This window comes from Haliotis rubra, unplaced genomic scaffold (genome assembly GCF_003918875.1).
Source record: "Haliotis rubra isolate DU_JTF1 unplaced genomic scaffold, ASM391887v1 Scf213, whole genome shotgun sequence".
In the NCBI taxonomy this organism is placed as follows: Eukaryota; Metazoa; Mollusca; class Gastropoda; order Lepetellida; family Haliotidae; genus Haliotis; species Haliotis rubra.
Window position 1 is genome coordinate 1,286,137 of NW_025766148.1, and position 23,904 is coordinate 1,310,040.

Genomic DNA, 23,904 nt, shown 5'->3' on the forward strand with positions numbered 1-23,904 from the left:
TTACAAAACAGATCACATAAAGTCGTCATTAATGGATACAGTTCCGATTATAAATCTGTACTTGCTGGCGTCCCACAAAGTTCCGTACTGGGACCCTTACGTTTTATTGTATGCATTAATGATTTAGTAGATGTATAAAAAGCAACATACGTTTATTTGCTGACGACACCTCACTTTACGTAATTGTAGATGATCACGATACAGCCGCATCCTGTCTGAACGATGATTTAAACCGTATTCTAGCTGGGCAGACAAGTGGCAAGTTACCTTTAACCCTGATAAAACCGAAACGATCATTTTTCTCGTAAACATAAAAATGATACGATTCCGACCTTGAACCAAACCCTGATAAGAGAAGTGGAAAGTCATAAACACCCAGGTATAATTCTACAGAAGTCATATTGAAGATACATATCTGGGATAATTGTACAAATGATCAGTCCCTTATTCTTGAACGTTTACATCTAGATGCACTTCGTACAACATGTGGCGCAGTTCGTGGCACTAGTCATCATAGTTTATGCATCGAAACAAAGTCTAAACCATTAAAGGAAAGAAGGCGCGACATTAAACTAATACTTTTTACAAGATGAATAACGATCTCACACCTGACTACATCTGTGACCTTGTCCCTAAATTTGTCTCTGAAAACGGTCAATATGATCTCCGTAATAAATTTACGTTTCAAACAATAAATTGTAGGACTAAAATAAATGAAAAGTCGTTCCTACCTGACACAATTAAAATTTGGAATTCATTACCTGATAATTTAGTATTCGCAAACTCAATCGGTGAATTCAAATCTCTGCTTAAAAATGATGAATTAAATCATTATCTAACTTATGGCAGTCGATTCTGTCAGATCGTACACTGTCGAATTAAGCTCGGCTGTAGTGATTTGAATGCGGATAAAGTAAATAGACACATTTCCAACAACCCTGGATGCGCTTGTGGATACCACAATGAAGATACTGTTCATTATCTTTTAATAATTACATGTAAGTTATATACTGCTATTAGAAATAATACCTACTTCTATGTAAATGGCCATAATCTCCAAACTGTGTTATATGGAATACCTCCGGCAAACAACGATTTCAATAAGAACATAATAGACTTCCTGCATCAATACATCTTTAAGTCTAAACGATTTGATAAATTATTCTAGACAATTATATGCAATCAATTAATGAAGTGTAGCTGCAACCTCAAGGTTTATAAGCACCTACAACGCACATATACGGCTTAATTTGTCGGTTTTGTATCCAGTTCTTGTGTATTTTGTTTAAATGATATATGTACTGGTGAGGTATTGATATAAGCAGAGTTCTGCTTGGTTACCAAACCAGGATCTCTAGGAATAAAACAATGTTTAAACCAATTGATTTTCACTAATCTGTGGTGTTAAACACGATGCTTGATATAAGTGACGAAAAACGGGATCAGTTGGTAAGGCTTACTGACTTGGCTGATGCATGCTTTCTCACTCCAGTTACGTAGATCGATGCTAGTGATTTTTGGTACAGACGTTATTATTTACGTACCGCAATGACGAAGCTGAATAAAATCTTACTGCGGCGTTGAAATTTAACCGAAAAAGCACACATCACAAACAAAGAAGTTGTGAGTATCATATTTTGTGTCATTTAATAGCTGACATATCCCGAATGGTGGCCTAAAGTTTTGGACATTTGCTGGATGAGTAAGTAAGTTGAGGCAGTATAAATTTGGGTCAACTCTCCAAAATGGAGGATGATCGACACCTTCTGAAATCAACAAATAGTTATCATCCATAAATCAAATTACATATTCCAGCTGCAAGGAGAATTAAGAGATGATTTTTGTGCCAAAGGAACTACCATATGTTAAATTAAAGACGAATTTAAACAATGGTTTTTGGATGAGGTATCAGAGGTATTTTCTGAATTTAAAGACAAAGTGTAACTATGAACAAGTCCATCATTGTAATGAGTTTGAATGCATCTCTTAAATATTAAATTGCATTTACAACGTTTCTTCATAAAAAAAACGTTTTCTCAATGCACCCTTGCACTATGTACGTGTATACGTTATCCCTGTGAGACTTTCTGAAGGTTTTGATCAGTGAATCCATAAGGGTTCTTTCAATCTACGAGTGATCGTTTCTTGTTTGTTTGCCGTTTTTTTTGTCGTTCTAAATGGATATGACACGATTGATTACAATGGAAAGTAAACACAGTGTGATGGCATGGTCGAAATAGATTAAAAGAACCTGGTGACTTCAGTTTCATTGTAAGTCCTTATCGTGAAATCAAAGAACCATTTGATCAACACAATACTGTTTGGCTTGTTGATTGATTAATCTGAAGTAGTATGGAGTACGTTAATGCATGTCTCCACCTCACTGTCGTGGTCGGTAATCCGTCGTTCATGCTCAGCTCGTGCACATACATCAATGATCAAATCAGCGAACGTGAAGACTCACTAAGTGGGCGTAGTTTTGTAAATTGTAGTAGAAGGTGAAAGACAATGTTTTATCACGAAATAAATGTATTCTAGTCCATAGATTACTTTTGTCAAGTACTGTCAGAAATAGGATAATACATTGTAGTTGGTGAAGGTAAATATGTCTATTTGTAAAGGAATGTGTTACGTATCATTTGCGAGGACATTTTGAACTAAATACAACTACACAAGTAGTAAGAAGGTATAAATAGCATGTTAAGCAACATTACATTTATAACATGGGGTTCTTGAGAGGCATATTTTATACATCCCTTGCCCCCAGAGAGGCACAAATGACTCCATTACTCAAATCTCCTCATTGGCTTCCTGTTCACTTCCGTATCAAGTTCAAGCTCCTGTCCCTCACCTTCCAATGTATCTCCGGATCAGCTCCAGTCTATCTCTGCAACCTTCTTCAGACATACCAGCCTGCTCGAACTCTCAGATCCCAGACCAAGTCTCTCCTTGTTGTCCCAAATACAAACACTGTCCGCTACGGTCACAGATCATTTGCATATGCCGCAGCAACTGAGTGGAATAATCTGCCTCAAGAACTCAAAGACTCTCAAACGTTGGCATCCTTTAAATCCTTACTAAAAACTTTCCTCATCCGCCAAGCTTTCCCTGACTCTTAATATCAAACCATGTTTGTGCGCTTTGAGCATCCTTATGTTCGGAAATAGCGCTATATAAATGCACTATTATTATTATTATTATTATTATTGTTACTATATATAAGTTGGTTTTCAAGTATAAGACAAAATATTATGCCCGTCAACTTCGTCTTTATTGTATACACAAAATTTCTGGGCTTTTGCTTGTCAGGGGCAAGGAAAAGCCCAGAAACGTTGTGTATAAAATAAAGAAGAACTTGACACCCATGATATTTTGTTTCATAGTTATATAATATGTGTTTAGATTCAAGGCCTTAGTGTAGTTTTCAAACATGTTTACGTTACACATGTGGATGACATTCTCCTTCCGTAGCGCACAGAACAGACTGTACCGGACCCAAACACTCGATTGCTTGTCGTACAAGGCGAATATATGCTTCCCTGGGATGCGCCCGTGACGGTGGAGGACGTCTGGTAGTTGAGGATATCAGCGGTCCTTTTGCTAAACAACACTACTTTGACCCAGAGTGAGTTTAATCGGCACATCGGCAGTATTTCAGCCATATCGTGACTAGTGAACGAGAGACTTTAGTTTTACGCCGCACTCAGTAATATTCTAGCTCTATGGCAGCGGTCTGTAAATAATCGATTCCCGACCACTGGACCACCGATCCCGGTAGTCGCCTCTTACGACAAGCATGGGTTACTGAAGATCAATATTCTAACCCGGACCTTCACGGGTACATATCGTGACTAAGAAAGGTGTACATTTATAAATGAATAAAAACAAACTTATAACATATACGTACCTGTCTGCAAAGGACAGTAAAACAACTAGATTATCACAGGAATAAATTTAAGACTAGTAATTAAATATAAAATATTTAAAACTATAAATGACAGTACAATATAAAAACAGGCTAAAGATTGCTAACAACTAAAGGTAGAACACCATACTAGGGGCCACTTTGACCCCGACTTAATCTAGACGGGTGGTAGGAAAGGCTAGTCACCCCTGTTCATCAATATTGTGTTATTGTCGAAATGTTGAAATAATGATATAGTCTCAGCAAAATGATGCTGTCTTTCTAATGTAAATTATTATGTTGTTTGGCTGGAGTCGTATGCCCGGTATGCAGCGGCCATTTTGGTGTATTCCCTTGTTCTGCTGGAGGATTTTAATCCTCTATCCTGTTTGTGTGTTTGTTTGCTTGAATATCATTTGCATATTTATTACTTTTTTTGCTACTTGCTGGCGTTCTCTGGTGGTTAGAGAGCAGGTGTGCTGAACTATTTCATGCGTTACAGTGGGTTAACACATACAATGTCAAATGCAAAGTTCACAATGATATATTGTCCTTATGCAATTAAACCTTTATAGGGAACAAAACTTCGATAATAAACTCTGTCAAAAAAGAAACGCAACCCCTGTCCTCAGATATGAAAAATTCGTTTGAATGAAGTTATTGCTTCCAAACTAAATTTTATTCGAATGTATTGAAATGATACACGTAATTAATGAAGATTACCATCCAAACAACTGCATTTGTACGCATAAGTGTATTTTATTGCTTATTCCGTCACAACGCATGAAATGACCCTCATGGTGACTTCGCACAAAAAAAACACATGCAAATCATGAAAATGGCAGTTAATGTAGGGTGTATAAAGCCCATGTGCTTCCGTATTATATTCATTCATTTGTCGCCGAAAAGCTGTGTTAAAATGCCACGATTGGTGCTGCCGACCGAAATATCGCCATTGGTCGTGTTCAAGCCGGAGAAAGTTTTGGAACTGTTGCACGGCACCTAAATGTTCACAAAACAACGATATCCCGACTTTGGAGCCGCTACAACAACTTCAATTTGACCAACGATCGCCCGAGAAGTGGAAGGCCAAGAATCACGACCCCCTTCAAGATCGGTACATCGGGTCCATCACCTGCGTAATCGGCATGCCCTACCAACCGTGACTCACAAATACCAGGTTTGAGGAGAGTGTCAGCTCAAACGATTAGGAACCGTGAAAGAAGCGGGTTTACGTGCCTGTAGACCAGTTGTTGGACCTGTACTACGCCCCCTACATCGACGCCGACGACTCAGGTGGTGCAACAACGTAAGGATACGGACTTTACAAAACTGGAGGCGAATCTGGTTTACTGATAAATCACGTTTTCTTTTGCAACGTCACGACGGAAGACAGCGTCTGTATAGGAGACGTCATAAACGTTTTGCGCCCATCTGCGTCCGACAGGTGGACAGTTGGCGGAGAAAGCGTCATGGTTTGGGGAACCATCTCATACAACCAGAAATCAGACTTGGTGATCGTTCCAGGGAACCTGACAGCCCAACGTTACATCAACCACGTGTTAGAGCTTCACCTTCTCCCGATTATTGACCAACAGACACAGATTTTTCAACGGGACAACGCCCGGCCTCATACTGCACGTGCAACAATGAACTTTCTGCAGAATTCCAACGTCAATGTCTTGCCATGACCCTCTAAATCACCAGACCTCAACCCTATTGAACACCTGTGGGATACTCTGGATCGACGCGTACGTCAACGTCAGCCGCCGCCACAGACGCTGCAACAGCTCGCCGTTGCACTGCAGGAGGAGTGGAGAGCCATTCCCCAGGAAAGAATCCGGCGTCTTATCCGTTCTTGTCCAAGGAGATGCCGTGCAGTGATTGCAGCGCGTGGTGCTCATACGAGATACTGAGAAAGACGCCCCCCCTGGTGACAAACTGGTGTCTGTGAGATGACTTTTGAAATGACAATTTTAAACATGCCCATCTGGGTTATTATTCTGCCAAATTTCAGACTTCTGTCTTAAATAATAAAAATGCCGTGTCGTCCTAAAACTTCAGATCAAAATCTCTAAAATACAGGGGTTGCGTTTCTTTTTTGACAGAGTTTACATTCAGTTTAACTCCGTAACAGTTAAACTTAAATGTTAAAAAAGATCTAAATGCACTGAAGGTAGTTCAAGGGCTCCAGTTCTATATAACATTGATTAGATGTCGTCTTTATCACGGATGTTTCACACATGGTTTCGCACAAAAGTCTTTCATTCAAATTCTTAGGTCCTAGACTATGTCTGGGAAACATTGAGAACTATCCCGGATGCAGTGCTGAAGATAATGAGCTTTGTCTGGATATCACAAGAATAAAACAGCCACTTCAATATATTACTGAGAGACATTCATACCAATCCAAAGCAAACACTGTCTTAATCCTCCATATCGAACTTTGTACGATAAGAAATTCCTTCACTTTGAGTATGTACTCAACCACACAGAATGATGCAAATGTAAGCAATTCTGTTTCTTTAAAGTACAACGAGCTGTGAATACTATCAGAATCGTTCAGTGTGACGTAAGTGAAACTGTGGTTAAATATGCATTCACTTAAACGAACTCAATCGGATTCGCTACGTTAATGCATGTTTTAATGCTGTTAAAATATAGGATAATGGCAGTCAAAACGAAGCATTAAAAAAATACCAACCCATTTCCGTTTCCACACTTTCATGTTTTCCATTAAAACCAAAATAAATAAACAGGATCCATTTGCTTTCTCATGGTACACACAACTAAAAGAAATACACACCTCGATTACAATAAAGGAGCACAAGAAACATTTGGTGCATTTATATAAGTGAATCGATCCAAGGAGTATTATTTCAGTTGTAGGCTGTGATCTTTAGGATTTAGAGAAATTGCCAGAGATAGATCGTTATACTGTATACACTAACAGCAAGTGCATGTACATAGAACATGGACAAAAGCAACATTCGATTCGCAGTGTCACTACGTATGTTTAAGGTATAATTCAATGCTATTAGTAAAGTGTGTTTGTATATACGTGCTTTAAAAACCTTTTAGAAACTTATTGTGTTTACTTTGAGAGTGTTTAAGACATTGCACGCAGGCAGTAAACCAAAACATGTTTCACAATTTCAATAAAAAATATAGTTGCGGGCAACGATGAGGTCTCCTTGGCTTTACTTTCTATCTATTGTATCTGAGGGCTAGATATCATCGTCCAAAACGGAGCCAGAACACATGTTTTGACAGGCGAGCGGATCTTCCAAATACAGCCGGGGTCACGGGGATCATGTACCTTTTAAGTAGTTTTGGGATCAAACTACTCAGAAAAACGGAAAACAAAAATAACTGCCAAACGGTACGTTTTAGCGACTTGACCCGTCCAGGCAAAATTGTTGGGTATTCGATTGTGCATCTGTACAAGAAATTTGGAAGTGTCGGAACAATTAATTCTTGAGATATTTGCTGTCAATTTTGGAATTAATTTTGAATTATCGCCCCTTTGCTATTGGGCCAAGAGCCTAGAGATTTGTAAGGGGAATATCTACACCTCGGTGCGCATCTGTGTGATTTTTTTGTAAGTGATTCGGAGCATTGGTTTAGGGGTTATGTTTGGTACAAAAATCGGCGGAATAATAAATAATAATAGTAATAATCCGAACGATTACAATAGGTCTCCTGCCTAGAGGCAAGGAGCCCTAAATATAATTACATCAATGCTTTGAAACACCGTTCAGAAATCAGGGAAGGCTCCTCGACGGTGTACGACCCTGAAATCCTGGCGTAATGATCGGGCCTAATGTCATGCCATACACTGGATGGATGGTAATGGTGGCTACATGCGTTTCTGTAGAAAGTGAACATTGCTAGATTGACTTGGCAAACATGAGAAATGAACTAGAGCATACACACCAATACTCTTGTAGAACACGACAGAGATCGTCCATTAAAAATCCTTGATGTCTGATACAGTCAATGAGTAGGGGTAATCAGAGATGCACTTGGTGGTGGTTACACCGGATACTGGCAGTGGATTATAACACCTCCCTAATTACGTCATCTGGAGACTGCCAGTTTTGGGATAACACCACGTATATAATTTCTTGATGCTTGTATGCCAGAGTCTTGAAAATGACCGAGGCAGTCATCTACTTATTCCTTGATGATCATTTTATCCAGAAAGTAAGTACAACTGAGGTTTGGATAAGTTAATTTGCTTCGGTGAATGGGAAAAATACTGATACTAAGAAATATATTTGTTGCTGCTATTATTTATCCATTTATGTAGTCTTGTGAGATTTCAAATGATTTAAAGCAGCAAATTTTCATTTCTATTCAACGGTACCTGTCAATTGCAAATTAATCAAGTGACCCGATATGTTTTTACATAGCACTTATGTTGCTTAATGTGCATCGTTAGGTTGTATAGTGGCATCTTAAAACCACTTACATCCTCATCAGGTATTCTACAAGACTCTTGGTGTGTATGCTTAGCAATCCACTCTAGTTCATTTTACCTCGTTTGCCAGGACTTTCTGGCAATTAATGATCCACAGAGACGCGTTGATTTTATCACATTGTGATCAGGGCGGTTTCTTTTGCCCTCCTTCCACTCAGTCGATCCACAGAAAGCACACAGTCCTTCTGTGATCTAGTTAACACACAAACATAGTTGCGGAGAGACAAGTGATGGCTATGTGGGTCATGGCTTAACATATACAGTATCAAGCCCAGAGGTATTTAGCTTCACGAACACGCCATCTGAATACTAAGTACATCCTATTTCTTCCAACTCGCCGATTAGCCTTTTCAAAGGCAAATAAATCACGGAACAAATCTTCTATTTATACAACACAGAGTTTTAAACATACACCATATTTCGTCTGTCTGATATAAGCAGCCTACTTGCGAGACTATCCGTCTCATAAATGCACTGCATGCACCATTTACACAGATACTCTGCAAAATATGCCTTCATACGTTGTAATATCAATGGGTTGTTTCATTTTAAAAAGAAACTCAACTGTGGCGTTACGTACAGTCCGATATAATGGTTTACTCAACATTGCAAAGCTGAAGGAGTGTTCATGTTCCTGTCGTAAAACAAGCATCCAATGTATTTCAGTTTATGAATTGGACCAAAATATGTTGCAAACAGTCGCCCTAACACACCAGGGCCTAGATTTTCGAAGCTCTCTTAGCGCTAAGAAAGTCGTAAGTTAATGTTAATGTATGGCACTTACGACTATCTTAGCACTAAGAGAGCTTCGAAAATCTAGGCCCAGTTCGTTTGTTCCGTTAGTTAATCATGAACGTTTAATGCACTCACACATTTAAATCGTTTAGCTCAAGGAAACACTCAGCATATGTCATATATGGTATTCAGACACATGTAGATGCGCAGATTCTAAACATAACTACATTGTCATCTGACACAATGGTGAAAAACATGGCATTTCAGTCTCTGTTCACAAATTGCCGTTAGCAAGACAGTTAAAGGTTCAGCCGTTGATGGTTTGCCACTAACTAGGGTACACATAAATCGCACTGTATATCCTTTAACCTATTATCAATATACATAGATATTTAACTTTGCACGCCCTCATCAAAACGACAACTGTACCGTATTTATTTGTTATACATACAGATACAATATAAAGCTATAGCTACAAAGTGCTTCGCTTGTTTGGCTTGTGGTTAGCAAGACAGTGAGATGGGGGTAAGTTTGTTGGGATGTTTTGCCCTAAAACGTGTACATGTACATTTCACCGTTTAATATTTTACCTGTTATCAAAATACATCTTGATCTAACTTTCCAATCACTCACACTCTCATCAAAACGGATTGGTAAAGGTATGAGTTTTTTACACATAGAATATACTATAAAGCTATAACTACAAAGTGTTTACTTTACGTGAATTATTGACCATGTTTCGTCAAGCTAGTTGTAGGGTGGCTTATTCTGTTTAGCATAACTGGCAATCCTTGGGCATCTGTTGAATGGAAATATTATATGAATAGATGACTGTAAATCAGTGATATCGTCAGGTGTTGACGAAACTGGTAAGTAATTATTTTGCTAAATAATCCTCAACTCCAGGTCCGTGTCAACAGGGATCAGATGCCTCAGCCCGACAACCTTCAGCTTATTGGGAAATAGCTGAACAACAATTAAACCAAGCGAACAGGAAACATTTCAGGTGGTCAGTTCCTGGTGATATATCCGGCTTTGCAAATGGTATAAATCTTTGTGCTAATGGAAACCTAATCGCATTTTGACGCTGTGTCATGTATTGAACTGTATTCATCTTGAATACGGCCATAAATGAGCATCAATCTGTCGAAATATCGTAGTACAAATTAAGGCTGCGTTTGAAAATACCAATATTTCAGTTACGGGTGTTATTAGATTCATTGTTGGCATGAATTGCATTAAAAACTATCAATAGAGGTTTGGAAAGATCCAGGCAAGAGTCAGATACCTTGATGATGGATAGAATCTAAAAGATTAAGACTGGTGGCTCAACCATGGACGATGGATCAATAACCCTTTTCAGAAAAGATAAGTAATCGTTATAAAGGAAAGGGATTCCACTGTCTTCTTAGTTCTTCTGTTGGTTTTGAGTGCCTTTCATGTGCGTTCAGCTTTTAGATATTTGATGTGCGGTATGAAAGTAAGATAGTGATCAAATATTATTCTGAGTCTTCGATTGACGTTTTGGGGTCCCAATGTGGTTCAACTTCCCATAACAATAAATGCAATTGCTATAATTCTGCTGGAAGCGCAGTAAACGTAATAAACGTAATAGAGTCAGCGAAACCTAATTCGCAAGCGTAGGTAAATATCTGTTGCAACTGAATGTGTGATCGGTGTTATTATGTGTCTGAGAGAATACATCGCTGGCCCCTGGTGCGTTCACTCAACCTGGTTAATGTATGGGAGGCACCCATTGTAACAATGTCAGCAATTTCCAGTATATTCCAAGAACTATTTTGTTTGCGTATGATTTCAATTAAATGTGTCTGATCAAACACATTTTGTGAATGGATTACGGAAAATATGTGATGACGCCAGGCGCCTACACTATTTGCATTAAAACGTGGACCTCCATTTCGCATGTTGGCATTTCCATGTGTTGCCTAACATCTTTTATATATAACCTGACGCCCGATTTGAATTAGGAAGTTTATATAAGTGTGTTGCCTGAAACTCAATTTTCATCAAGAAGTATCTGTATTTTGTTGACGCCTACAGGGAAATATTCCAGCTGTATAATGATTGAAGAAAGATTATTACCTAATACATTAAACTTTTTTCCCGTTCTTGAAATGTTGGCGGATCAATAAGCTATTATAGCCTTATTTATCGACATATTCAAATACATAATGATCACCTTTGCCTGAACGTCGTAGAAGCAGGAGCTCTTTCTGTGCTCGTAGACAGGGGGAGTGGAGTTAAAAGTGAGTGAGTTAGTATTTCACGTCACATCTGCAATATCTCAGCCATATCGTGACGAAAACAATTTATACAATACAAAAATGAAAACATTGTGAAGAGTTAAACCTGACAACGATGGACAGTAAAATAGTATCACACATCACACATTTGAATATAAAACTAGCATGTAAAACTAAAACAGTGTAAATAAAGAAGACAATACAATATAAAACACAGCTATAGATCGCCAGCATCTGAAGGTAGATCACCTTACTAGGAACTGTGGGGACTTACAGTACATTTGCGTCACCTCGGCAATATTTCAGCCATATAGTGACGAGAAATGTTTTACATAAACAATAAATTAAAGTTGCTAAATAATCAGTCATCGAAGGACTGTAAAATAACTAGATTATCACAGATGGAGTCTAAAACTAGCATGAACATGTAAAACTATTTTATTTACGAAGACAATACAATATAAAAACGGGCTATAGATCGCCAACAACTGAAGGTAGATCACCATACTAGGAACCATGGGGACTTACATTACTTTTGCTACCTGCATGGACCCTAGCTGGATTTACACCATCCCTTCAGCCGCTGGCGATTGTAGGATAATTTAGCCGAAATTTAAAATAACAAAAATACGACGTTTAAAAACTTGGTTCTTGAAAATTTTACATTGAAAGTTTTGGGGACTTACTTGTAGAATTAAAAGATATAAAAGTGGGTGTGAGATGAAGGAGTGAGTGAAAATAATTCGCGGGGAATAGAAGTAGGAGGAGCTTTTGGGATAGAGCAAAATGACACTGTTCGACACTCCTTTGGCCAAGCATTTATCACTGACAAAGGTCTAATCTATATTTTATAGTTCTGATGATTTGACCAGTTAGTAATAAACAAAAAGGCAGGCACCCGTGAAGAGCCACCTCCTCGTGGTGGGTGCTGGGTAACGCTAAGCGCTCTTCAACCCCCCGTTGTGGACCCGGGGGTATATTTGGTCCACCAACCCGTTTGCCGTGGGTTGCACCCCTGTGTCGGTGGAGGACGGGATTCTGGTGGTTGAGGGCACTGGTTCCAGGAACAGTGTTCCTTTGCCCAACACACCACTTCGGCCCTGACTTCACCTAGACGGGTGGTAGAACTGGCCCGGTTCTATCAATCGGCTGGTCACGCCATGCCCTGTGCATGGACAACATTCACATTTATATTAATGTACATTTATATAATGTTGATATTGACCGTTGCATTTCAAAATTATATTATTATTTACAATTGCCTTGAGTCCTATGCCAGAAGTCGGTGGCTCATGGGCCAATCTGGTGATAATAACCTCCAAATGATGCATGTCTCCAATTTTTTGTCTTGGGCCTAACCAGTCGGGCATGAAATTGGTAGATAAATGCAGCTATTTGTGTTGTTTTCTCTGGAGTATAACACCCCTGTATCCCTTGTGTCAGCATCTTGGATACCCGTTGCTATTTGACACTGTCCTTGTTGACACTCCGTGGTGGGTGGGGAGCAGGGGTGCTGAATTATTTCCTTTCATCATGGAGCTTACGCATGCTGGTTCAATTCGCAATGAAAAGAAAAGACGTTTAGAGGACTTAGATCTCTCAACTGTAAAAAGATGCTTCAAACAATGATTCCTGGCCACGATTTTTGGTGATTGAGGCTGCAGATTTCCTACCCATTAAACTAAACCCGTTTGCAATCTCAAAGGGTGTATCTGGTATTTGCGGACAAGTTAACAACATCACCCCTTGTCCGTAGTGGTTCACTTCTTGTGGAGTGTGCATGGAGACAGCAATCTGTCAATTTGCTATCGACAAAACATTTGCAAATATTGAGGTTGTTGTTTCTGTGCACAGGACACTTAACTCTTGTCGAGGCTTTGTTCGGGACAGAGCTCGCTGCTTGTCCGACATGTCTGAAGAAGACATCGCTACGGAGCTAAAAGAACAGGCGGTAACCGCAGCTAAGCGTTTTACCATCAAGAGAGATGGCGCAATCATAAAAACAAACCCATATTTAATGTCGTTTGCGCGTTCTTCTCTACCAGACTCTATTAAAGCAGGATATTTTAATATCGGAGTGGAGGTGTGTGTCCCCTCTCCACTTCGATGTTTTAAATGTCAAAAATTCGGACATGGTTCAAGCTCTTGTCGAAACTCTGTCGACTGTCATCGTTGTGATGACAGCCACGAAGGCACTGACTGTCAAAAAGATTATAAATGCTGCAATTGTGATGGAATCTAAAATCCTCAAGCTAAAGTGTCAAAACAATATTTCCTACCTTGAGGCCAAAAAACTATTCAAAACTGAGACAGCATCTCCATCAACCATAACCTATTCTGCTGCAGTTTCTCGATCTGTGGCAACATCAACTATTTCGTGTCAGACTGACTTGACATGGGTCAAGTCAGAGAAGCCTGTTGCTTTGAAATCAACCACACTCCCTTCTCAAACTATTCAGTCAACATCTGCATCGAAGTCAACGTCTGCATCGCAGACAGAGAATCAGGTTACGGCAAAATCAGGAGCCAATGTCAAACAACCAGCAGTAAATCAATTAACAAAAAAGAAAGGAAAGAAAAACAGAACAGAAACAATCACCGTCCCTTCACCATCAGAGGTTTCTTTATAGAACTAATTTGGGCCTCTGGATATGGAGGTAACTCTGTCCATGCAGGACAGGAGGAGGAACAGCTCCCCCTCACATTCAAGAGAGATATCGCCAATTGAGCCACCATGACTCAGTTGGCCAATTTAATTCAATGGAATTGCAGAGGGCTGAAGAATAACTTCAATGAGATACAATTGTTATTGCAGGATTTTAAACCTTCAGCATTATGTGTTCAGGAGACATATATAAAAAATACGGACTCATTCAATTTACGACAATACAGTGATTATCACTGCTTCTCTCCATCAGGAGATAAAGCAACTGGTGGTGCTTCTGTTTTGGTACAGCAGGGCATCATACATAGCCCTGTCCCTCTTAATACCAATCTCCAAGCTGTAGCTGTTCGTCTGACTATGCACATTGCGTTGACGCTGTGCAGTTTATATGTCCCTCCATCTTCTGATATCCGACTGTCGGATCTGCAAAATCTGTATGATCAGCTGCCAAAGCCATGTCTCATCATGGGCGATCTGAACGGACACAACCCGCTTTGGGGTAGTGTCCATTCTAATACTAAAGGTAAAATTATTGAGGAATTCATTTCCGATAATAATTTATGTATTTTAATGATGATTCAGCCACTTTTCGTCATCCAGCTACGGGAACTTATTCTTCCCTGGATTTGTCTCTCGCTGACTCAAACTTGTATAATGAATTTGAATGGATGGTCCATGATGGCCTATGTGGGAGTGACCACTTCCCTACCATTCTCAAAACAATCAGCCCCGGTGATGATCCACCTTTATCAAGGAGAAATTTCGCCAGGGCGGATTGGTCATTATATGAGAAACTGTGTGTTGAACACTTGCAGCATGATCTTTTTAGGAACAGTGAAGATCCTATACAGTCTTTTTCGGATATACTAAATCACACTGCTGACAAAACAATTCCTAAGTCCTCTGCAATTCCACATATTCGTAAACCATGGTTTAATAATGAATGCAAACAGGCCAGAAAATGTAGGAAAAAGGCCGAAAAATATTTTCGCAAACACCCTACTGTCCATAATCTAGACAAGGTCAAAATTACTAATGCTAAGGCTAGACGTTCTTTTAAATAAAATAAGCGTCAGTCTTGGCGAAATTATGTTTCTAAAATAAATTCACGTACACCTATGTCAAAAGTGTGGAACATGATCCAAAGAATAAAAGGCAAAGGTTCCAAATCTACTGTTCATCATTTGAAGGACGGTGATAAATTATTGACTAATAAAACTGACATTGCAAATAAACTTGGTGAAACTCTTGCCAAGCATTCATCTTCATCTAATTATGTCCCTGAGTTTCAAAAGTATCAGAAACAGCAGTAGAAAAAAAGAATAAATTTTAACTCAGACAATGGTGAAGATTATAACGAACTATTTTCGTTACATGAGCTCCATACCGCCCTTGAGCAAGCTCATGATACAGCAACAGGAGCTGATAATATTCACTTTAGGCTCTTGAAACATTTGCCGGAATCATGTTTAGAAATCCTTTTAGAAATCTGTGATCAAATATGGACTTCAGGGAATTTCCCAACTTCGAGGCGTGATGCCATTGTAATCCCTATTCCAAAACCTGGCCGGGATCATACTGATCCGTCTTATTACAGACCAATCTCTTTAACGAGTTGTGTGTAAACAATAGATTAACATGGTATCTTGAAACCAATAACCTTATAACCAATATTCAATGTGGTTTCAGGAAAAATCGTAGTACCATTGATCATTTGGTACGACTAGAATCCTTTGTTAAAAATGCAATAGTAAATAAACAACATGCTGTATCGATATTCTTCGATCTTGAGAAAGCGTACGATACAACCTGGAAGCATGGCATTTTAAAGGATTTACATGATTTTGGTTTAAGGGGTCGTTTACCTCTTTTTATATCACACTTTTTATCAGACAGGCAATTTCAAGTCCGAGTGGGTTCAACGTTGTCTGACCATTAAAATCAGGATCAGGGTGTCCCACAAGGCAGTATGTTGTCTGTAACATTGTTTAGTGTCAAGATCAACAGTTTATCCAAGGTTTTAAATGATTCAATTGATGGATCACTGTTTGTGGATGCTTTTAATATTTCTTGTCGAGGTAAGAATATGCATACTATTGAACGGCAACTACAGTTGTGTTTAAACAAAATAAATAAATGGTGTCTTGAAAACGGCTTTAAATGTTCTAAATCAAAAACTAATTGCATACATTTCTGCCGTGAATATAGGCCACATAAAGACCCAGAACTGTCTTTAAATAGCACTCCCATCAAGGTTGTGAAAGAGGCCAAGTTCTTGGGTCTGATTTTCGACTCCCATTGAACCTTTCTTCCGCATATCAAGTCTCTGGGACTGAATGCCTGGGGGCACTTGGTTTGTTGGGAGTCGTTTCTGGTTCAAAGTGGGGAGGGGACCGGGCTGCCCTCCTACACCTGTATAGATCACTGGTCCGCTCGAAGCTTGATTATGGCTCCGTCGTATATGGTGGAGCCTGTAAAAGCAACCAAGAACTATTGGATTCAATCCACCACCAAGGTCTGAGACTTTGTCTTGGTTCATTCAGAACATCTCCTGTTGACAGTCTCTCCGTCGATGCAGATGAACCATCTCTTACCCAACGCCGTATAAAACTATCATTACAATATATTACCAAACTATATTCTAACGAGTCTAATCCTGCATTTCACTGCATCTTTAATCCTCTTTATGAGGATTTGTACAACAAGAAATCTTCTCTTGTTCCGCCTCATGGGCTCAGGATTAAGCCATTCATTACTGCTGCCGGCATTGAGCTGGAGAATATATCTCCTTCCCGTCTTCTTTCTCTCCTCCTTGGGAATTGGTTAGGCCACAAGTCGACTTAACACTCACTAAATTTAAAAAAATCAGAAACTAATGACTTACTATATAAACAAGAATATAATCAATTAAAAAGTAAAATACATACAAATCCTTATTTACAGATGGGTCCAAGGATGGTGGCGCGGTTGCTTGTGCCACTGTCATTGGGTCAAAAACAATATCTTCCAGATTACCCAATGCCAGTTCAACTTTCAAAGCAGAAGCAAACGCAATACTAACAGCTCTTAAATATATAAATAAACACCCTAAATATAAACAATATATCATCTTTTCAGATTCCTCTTTTTGTCTTCAGGCTATTAAAAATCTTTCTTGCAAACATCCACTTTTAGTAGAAATTATTGAATTGTACAATGAACTTGCTACTGGCCAATGCGACATCGTCTTTTGTTGGTTACCCAGCCACGTTGGCATTTCTGGGAACACCGTGGCTGATCTTGATGCTAAGGCTGCACTCAACAAGTCGGTGACACAACTTCTAATTCCATACTCTGATTACAAAGCTAGCATTAGAACATACATCCGCGATCTGATGCAGAAGAAGTGGGACACCCAAGTAGGTATTAATAAATTACATGAAATAAAACCCTATATTGGTTACACCTACTTGGGTTGTCAGTCCAGATTTGAAGAGGTCATCATGCGACGATGTCGTATTGGCCATACAAGGTACTATCACAAATATTTGTTAAAAGGTGAAGATCCTCCGTTTTGTATCCCTTGTGATGAGAGAGTCACAGTCAAGCATCTCCTGCTTGACTGTGTTGAATTCTCCATCATAAGGGATAACTATTTCAATGTTAAAACTGTTAAGGATCTTTTTAATTCTGTTCATCTTCATTTAATTCTTGCTTTTATAAAAGAAATTGATTTAATTAATGAATTTTGATAAATATGTTCTGTAGATAGATGTGTTTTAATGATTGGTAGTGTAGATTATGAGCTTAGATTGTTAGCGGCTGTATCCTCAAAGGGGGTGGAAGTAGCGTAAAATTATTGTCCTCCTGAGAGGGTACGTAAGTCCCAAAAACTTTCAAAGTAAAATTTTCACGTCCTTTGCTTTAAACGTACTATTCTTGTCATTTTAATTTGTGGCTAAATTGTCCCACTTTTCGCCAGCAGCTGAAGGGATGGTGTAAATCCAGCTAGGCTCCATGCAGGTAGCAAAAGTAATGTAAGTCCCCATGGTTCCTAGTATGGTGATCTACCTTCAGTTGTTGGCGATCTATAGCCCGTTTTTATATTGTATTGTCTTCGTAAATAAAATAGTTTTACATGTTCATGCTAGTTTTAGACTCCATCTGTGATAATCTAGTTATTTTACAGTCCTTCGATGACTGATTATTTAGCAACTTTAATTTATTGTTTATGTAAAACATTTCTCGTCACTATATGGCTGAAATATTGCCGAGGTGACGTTAAATTCTATGTCACTCACTCACAAACAGTCATCTTCTATGGTAATATAATATACCAGGCTGTCCATTTAATGAACATGACATGTACACCATTGCACTACATCCGGGGGCGATGAGGTAGCCTCATGGTTGTAGCTTCGCTCGTCATGCTGGAGACATGGGTTCCATCCCCACATTGGTACAATGTGTGAAGCCTATGTCTGGTGTACCCCCGTCGTGATATTGCTAAAAGTGGGATAAACCCACACTCACTCGCTGCACTACCCCGAATATAAATAAATACGTGTGAATACAAATATATCCGTTCAGCGTCACCCTAGTGTTGTAAATAACTGTTTACACGATATGTTTGTCCCACGGTATTTTCGGTTTTGTTCTGTGCTGAAAATGTCAAATGTATATTTCCAGTGAACATTTTACCAATGTCAAAGTGAAATAGATAAATGTAGATAAATGCATTTTTAGCATTGGTAATTTAAAGGTCACATGCAACCAAAAAATCAAACATAATTAAAACACAATTATCACTTATTCATGACATATGGTATACATTGCTGGTTATAAGCGTACAATCGCAAATCAAAAGTGCAATATTGTGTACTTGGGTTTACTTCCCAAGAAACGAAGCAGCCGGGATACCGAACCCAGTCAGAGCGGGTGGGTGTGCACTCAAGTGTAACGGCTGGTCCATTTGCAGACGCCCTCACGGCTCATTGTGTGTGTATATATAGAGATGTTGGGTTTTGTAAAAGTCGGGTAAATAAAATAGTTTTACATGTTCATGCTAGTTTTAGACTCCATCTGTGATAATCTAGTTATTTTACAGTCCTTCGATGACTGATTATTTAGCAACTTTAATTTATTGTTTATGTAAAACATTTCTCGTCACTATATGGCTGAAATATTGCCGAGGTGACGTTAAATTCTATGTCACTCACTCACAAACAGTCATCTTCTATGGTAATATAATATACCAGGCTGTCCATTTAATGAACATGACATGTACACCATTGCACTACATCCGGGGGCGATGAGGTAGCCTCATGGTTGTAGCTTCGCTCGTCATGCTGGAGACATGGGTTCCATTCCCCACATTGGTACAATGTGTGAAGCCTATGTCTGGTGTACCCCGTCGTGATATTGCTAAAAGTGGGATAAACCCACACTCACTCGCTGCACTACCCCGAATATAAATAAATACGTGTGAATACAAATATATCCGTTCAGCGTCACCCTAGTGTTGTAAATAACTGTTTACACGATATGTTTGTCCCACGGTATTTTCGGTTTTGTTCTGTGCTGAAAATGTCAAATGTATATTTCCAGTGAACATTTTACCAATGTCAAAGTGAAATAGATAAATGTAGATAAATGCATTTTTAGCATTGGTAATTTAAAGGTCACATGCAACCAAAAAATCAAACATAATTAAAACACAATTATCACTTATTCATGACATATGGTATACATTGCTGGTTATAAGCGTACAATCGCAAATCAAAAGTGCAATATTGTGTACTTGGGTTTACTTCCCAAGAAACGAAGCAGCCGGGATACCGAACCCAGTCAGAGCGGGTGGGTGTGCACTCAAGTGTAACGGCTGGTCCATTTGCAGACGCCCTCACGGCTCATTGTGTGTGTATATATAGAGATGTTGGGTTTTGTAAATACATGCTCATTTTTGTGTATAACATTATGCAATCAACAGACATCATAACATGTTATGTGTTCAAGTATCACACCTGCCTGTCTGTGTAATTACATAATGTGACAGAGACCGAACTCGGGCCATAAATCAATGCGTTTTATGGTGTATAGCCTGATAGGTGTTGCATGTGGTCAGTGATAGCAGTTGTGTATTGAATATTGTCATTAGCAGACAGGCAGGCAGACACACAGGTGTCAATAAAACAAGACATTGAGTTTTGTCTGTGACAACGACATATCTATATCACAGTTAGAAATTGTGTCAACGCTAAATAATGACATTGCTTTTAAGTATCGAACTGAGAAAGTGACTCGGTAAGAAGAACGTGTGGTGAAATAGACAAATGAAATTATATAAACAGTTTATTAACTGTCATAACATATAAAAAGCTCGCGCCTGTGAGATATCAACAAAACATTAGGAAAATAGCTCACACCAAAACCTTCACCGAGTATTCACTGGACAGCCCGCTTCCAAGTTGCGCGAACCTATTTCACTGCGCACGTGCTATGAGCGCAGCCCAGCTGTTGAAACCAGTTTTCCCCCGAAAAGTCGGGTTTTTTCATCGCGTTATTTTTCAACTTTATAAGTTGAATTTGCATTTTTGATGATTTGTTTTGGTAAGTCCATACCGAAAGGTATCAGAATCTGCAAAGTTGTGTTTTACGTTGCATGTGACCTTTAAATTAGAAACTGAATTTGTGTGTGGCTGTACCTTCGAAGGGGGTTGACGTAGTTTAAAATTATTGTCCTCCTTAGAGGGTACGTAAGTCCTAAAACATTTGAAGTAAATTTAAGTCTACCAGGTTTTTAATCGTAGTATTTTTGTCATTTTAATGTATGGTTACATCTCAGCATAAACACCAATGGCTGAAGTGATGGTGTAAATCCAGTTAGGGTCCATGCAGTTAGCAAATGTAATGTAAGTCCCCATGGATCATAGTATGGTGATCTACCTTCAGCTGTTGGCGATCTATAGCCCGTGTTTTATATTGTATTGTCTTCTTTAATTGACATATTTTAGTTTTCATGTTTTATTGTATAAATTGTTTTCGTCACGATATGGCTGAGATATTGCCGATGTGACGTTAAATATTAACTCACTCACTCATTTTCTATTCAATCAGAAGAGAGAGAACTTATTAATTCAACTGCAGGGACAAGGTCACCAAATGATTACATAATGTGAAGCCAAGTCAAGGGAATCAAGAGCAGTAAAACAATATTCGCTAAAAGATACTGAACATTCCTGAAACAAACAAAAACAGTCACTTGCGGCATTCACGGTAAACATTGGCAATCAATATGAGAATAACAAATACATCCAAATCCATCAAGATGACCACATGCTTCAGAAGAAATCCAAATGAAACTATATTGTGATTACTCCGTAATTGAACAAATGGAGTCACCCACTCTACACAGTGGTCAATTCATGGCAATCAGTTGGATGAGGAATGTCACATTTTGCATTCCTCATTACTTGTTGACAATGGCTTCAAGAGGCATGTTCAATAAACGCTTCCTGGATTGTGACCGCATGTACATAATCATATTCCAGTTTGTCAACAAGCAACAGTTCGCTGGATTAAGGTTCCTTCTCACAGCCACTGACTGCTATTAAGGATACTTCAGTATATACATGACAAACCTTTTCTTCTTCAAACACTAAAGACTCAATGGTCTTTTGGGTTTTTGGACACGGAGTAGGTATAACTGCTTACCTTATTAACTAGAATTGTGTGAGTTGAGGTTTTATTGGTAGGGCAGGATATGCCCTCCAGGATGGTGAACACCCGGTGTCATCACTGATCTCTTCACATGATTTTCACAGTTATTTTGCACCTCCCCTTTTTTAGTCGTAGAAAATATGTTCGTTTAATTTGTGGCTAGATTATCTAAAATTGCTAATAGCTGAAGGGATGGTGTAAATCCAGCTGGGGTCCATGCAGGAAGCAAATGTACTGGAAGTCCCCATGGTCCCTAGTATGGTGATCTACCTTCAGTTGTTGGCAATATATAGCCTGTTTTCACCTTGTATTGTCATCTATAGTTAAACTGTTTTAGATTTAAAAGCTAGTTTTAAATTAGAATCTGTGATAATCTAGTTATTTTACTGTCCTTTGTTGACAGGTTTTTACAATTTACCATTAATTACTCTGTATAAAATTAATTGTTCTCGTCACGATATGGCTGAAATATTGCCGATGTGACTTTAAATTTGAACTCACTCACTCACTCACTCACTCACAACCACATCTGACTCTCCACCTTCGTAGACACTTTATGAACTGGGCCACATTGATGATGGCAACCGGCCTGCCAGAAACAGAAGGTTTAATGTTTACCTCTCTTGTTCAGTCACAGCTCACTCGTAACCGCCAATACGAGATTTTGCAAATATGAATTGTACAATGAATATACTGAGACTGTCCAACACATTGTCAGTGGATTTCCAGCGTGGGCACAAACACAGTGTCTTAGGCGGCATCCATGGTACGACCCAAGATATTTTTGGGGCATCATGAAAAATGACAATTCTTTGGAATATACCAGTGTTTATCCATAGACGCACGCACACCTGACCTTAGCTATTACAAATATTGAAATTTATAGTTTTTATTGAAGTATTGAATTGTCCAAAATGAGGTTGACTAGAATGGAGAGAAACTTCGACCTCGCTTACGCAATGTCCTTCATGAAACCCAAGTATAAGGTTGTCCAATATTGTTCTTAGAGCCTCAGGTTTAGTACTCAACATTTTGACTGACAGTGCTAGAGTACCCGGCAGAACGTTGCAGTATTGGGGGAGTTTACACAATGTCATTCTCCGAACAGTCATTACACTGTCCTGAGACGACAGTACTGAACAATTCTTGATTATTTAGATATATAGACAATATATAAGGATGATGCATGGGATTATTGCGACCATGATGCTAAATGTTTACGTGGGGACTGACCCGTTTGACTGCACTAAAACCGACAATGAACCGTTCCCACAGCTCTTATGGTGGCGAACAATAACGCTGACAGCATCTTCCGCTGTCCACGGAAACCGATTCAATGTTATCGACTTCTTTTGTTGTGTTTTTACTAGCAAGATCTTATCATTTTAATAGTAATGCAGCTGTAGACAAACCATACACCTCTATCCGTACTCATTGTTCGAGACAATACGAACCCCTTCCGCACCCAAGATTCTGAAGACAATGCACCATACATCCCGATTATTACTATGCTTGATCTTCTTGTTTGTGAGATCAATGATATTTTGCCATCATGCCGATCATATTCTCTCTAAGCGACGAAGTCAATTTCATACAAACACAAAGACATGCCAAGAAACGTCTCAGAGGTATATCGCGTAACACATTGATACCACTTATGTTTGTTTAACGTGATGTTTGTGTGTTGTACCTAAATAACAGTAAGACTATCCACAGCGTATGTACACGTTATGAAACGTTTAGATATTAACTGGAGCAACACAATCCTATCACATGCAAACTATGTAAGTCGTATACCAGAAGATACATTTGGAACTAGTCAAAACGATGTATATCACCGGACATTATTGTTATTACTGAAGCGTCAAATTTGGAACTGTCACCCAGACGACTGAAACTAAACGTTTTGGAAACTTTACTGAGGCTTTGAATGGTATTTTGATCAAGCAGCTTCTGAGCTAGAATCATATGACGCTCAAAGTTGAATTGAAATACAGATGTCCAAATACATTCTCTGGATAACAAAACTGTAGTGTTATATAGAATTTCTTGAGGACAAAACTGAAAGATGCGAGAAGAACACCATTGATCAAGAAACACATGGAATGGTGATATGTTTTAAGCTTGCACATTCTGATCTGTTGTAGGAAGAACA

The 23,904-nt window shown here is 38.9% G+C and overlaps 1 long non-coding RNA gene across 1 annotated transcript; it reads right to left on the reverse strand.

Annotated features, from left to right (window-relative positions):
* Window positions 1-177: 177 nt before the first annotated feature.
* On the reverse strand, window positions 178-23,485 carry LOC124276778. Its single transcript, XR_006898658.1, has 4 exons — window positions 23,475-23,485; window positions 14,237-14,254; window positions 614-618; window positions 178-267 (listed from the first exon to the last, which is right to left on the reverse strand). It is a non-coding gene; the product is annotated as an uncharacterized LOC124276778 (long non-coding RNA).
* Window positions 23,486-23,904: the final 419 nt, after the last annotated feature.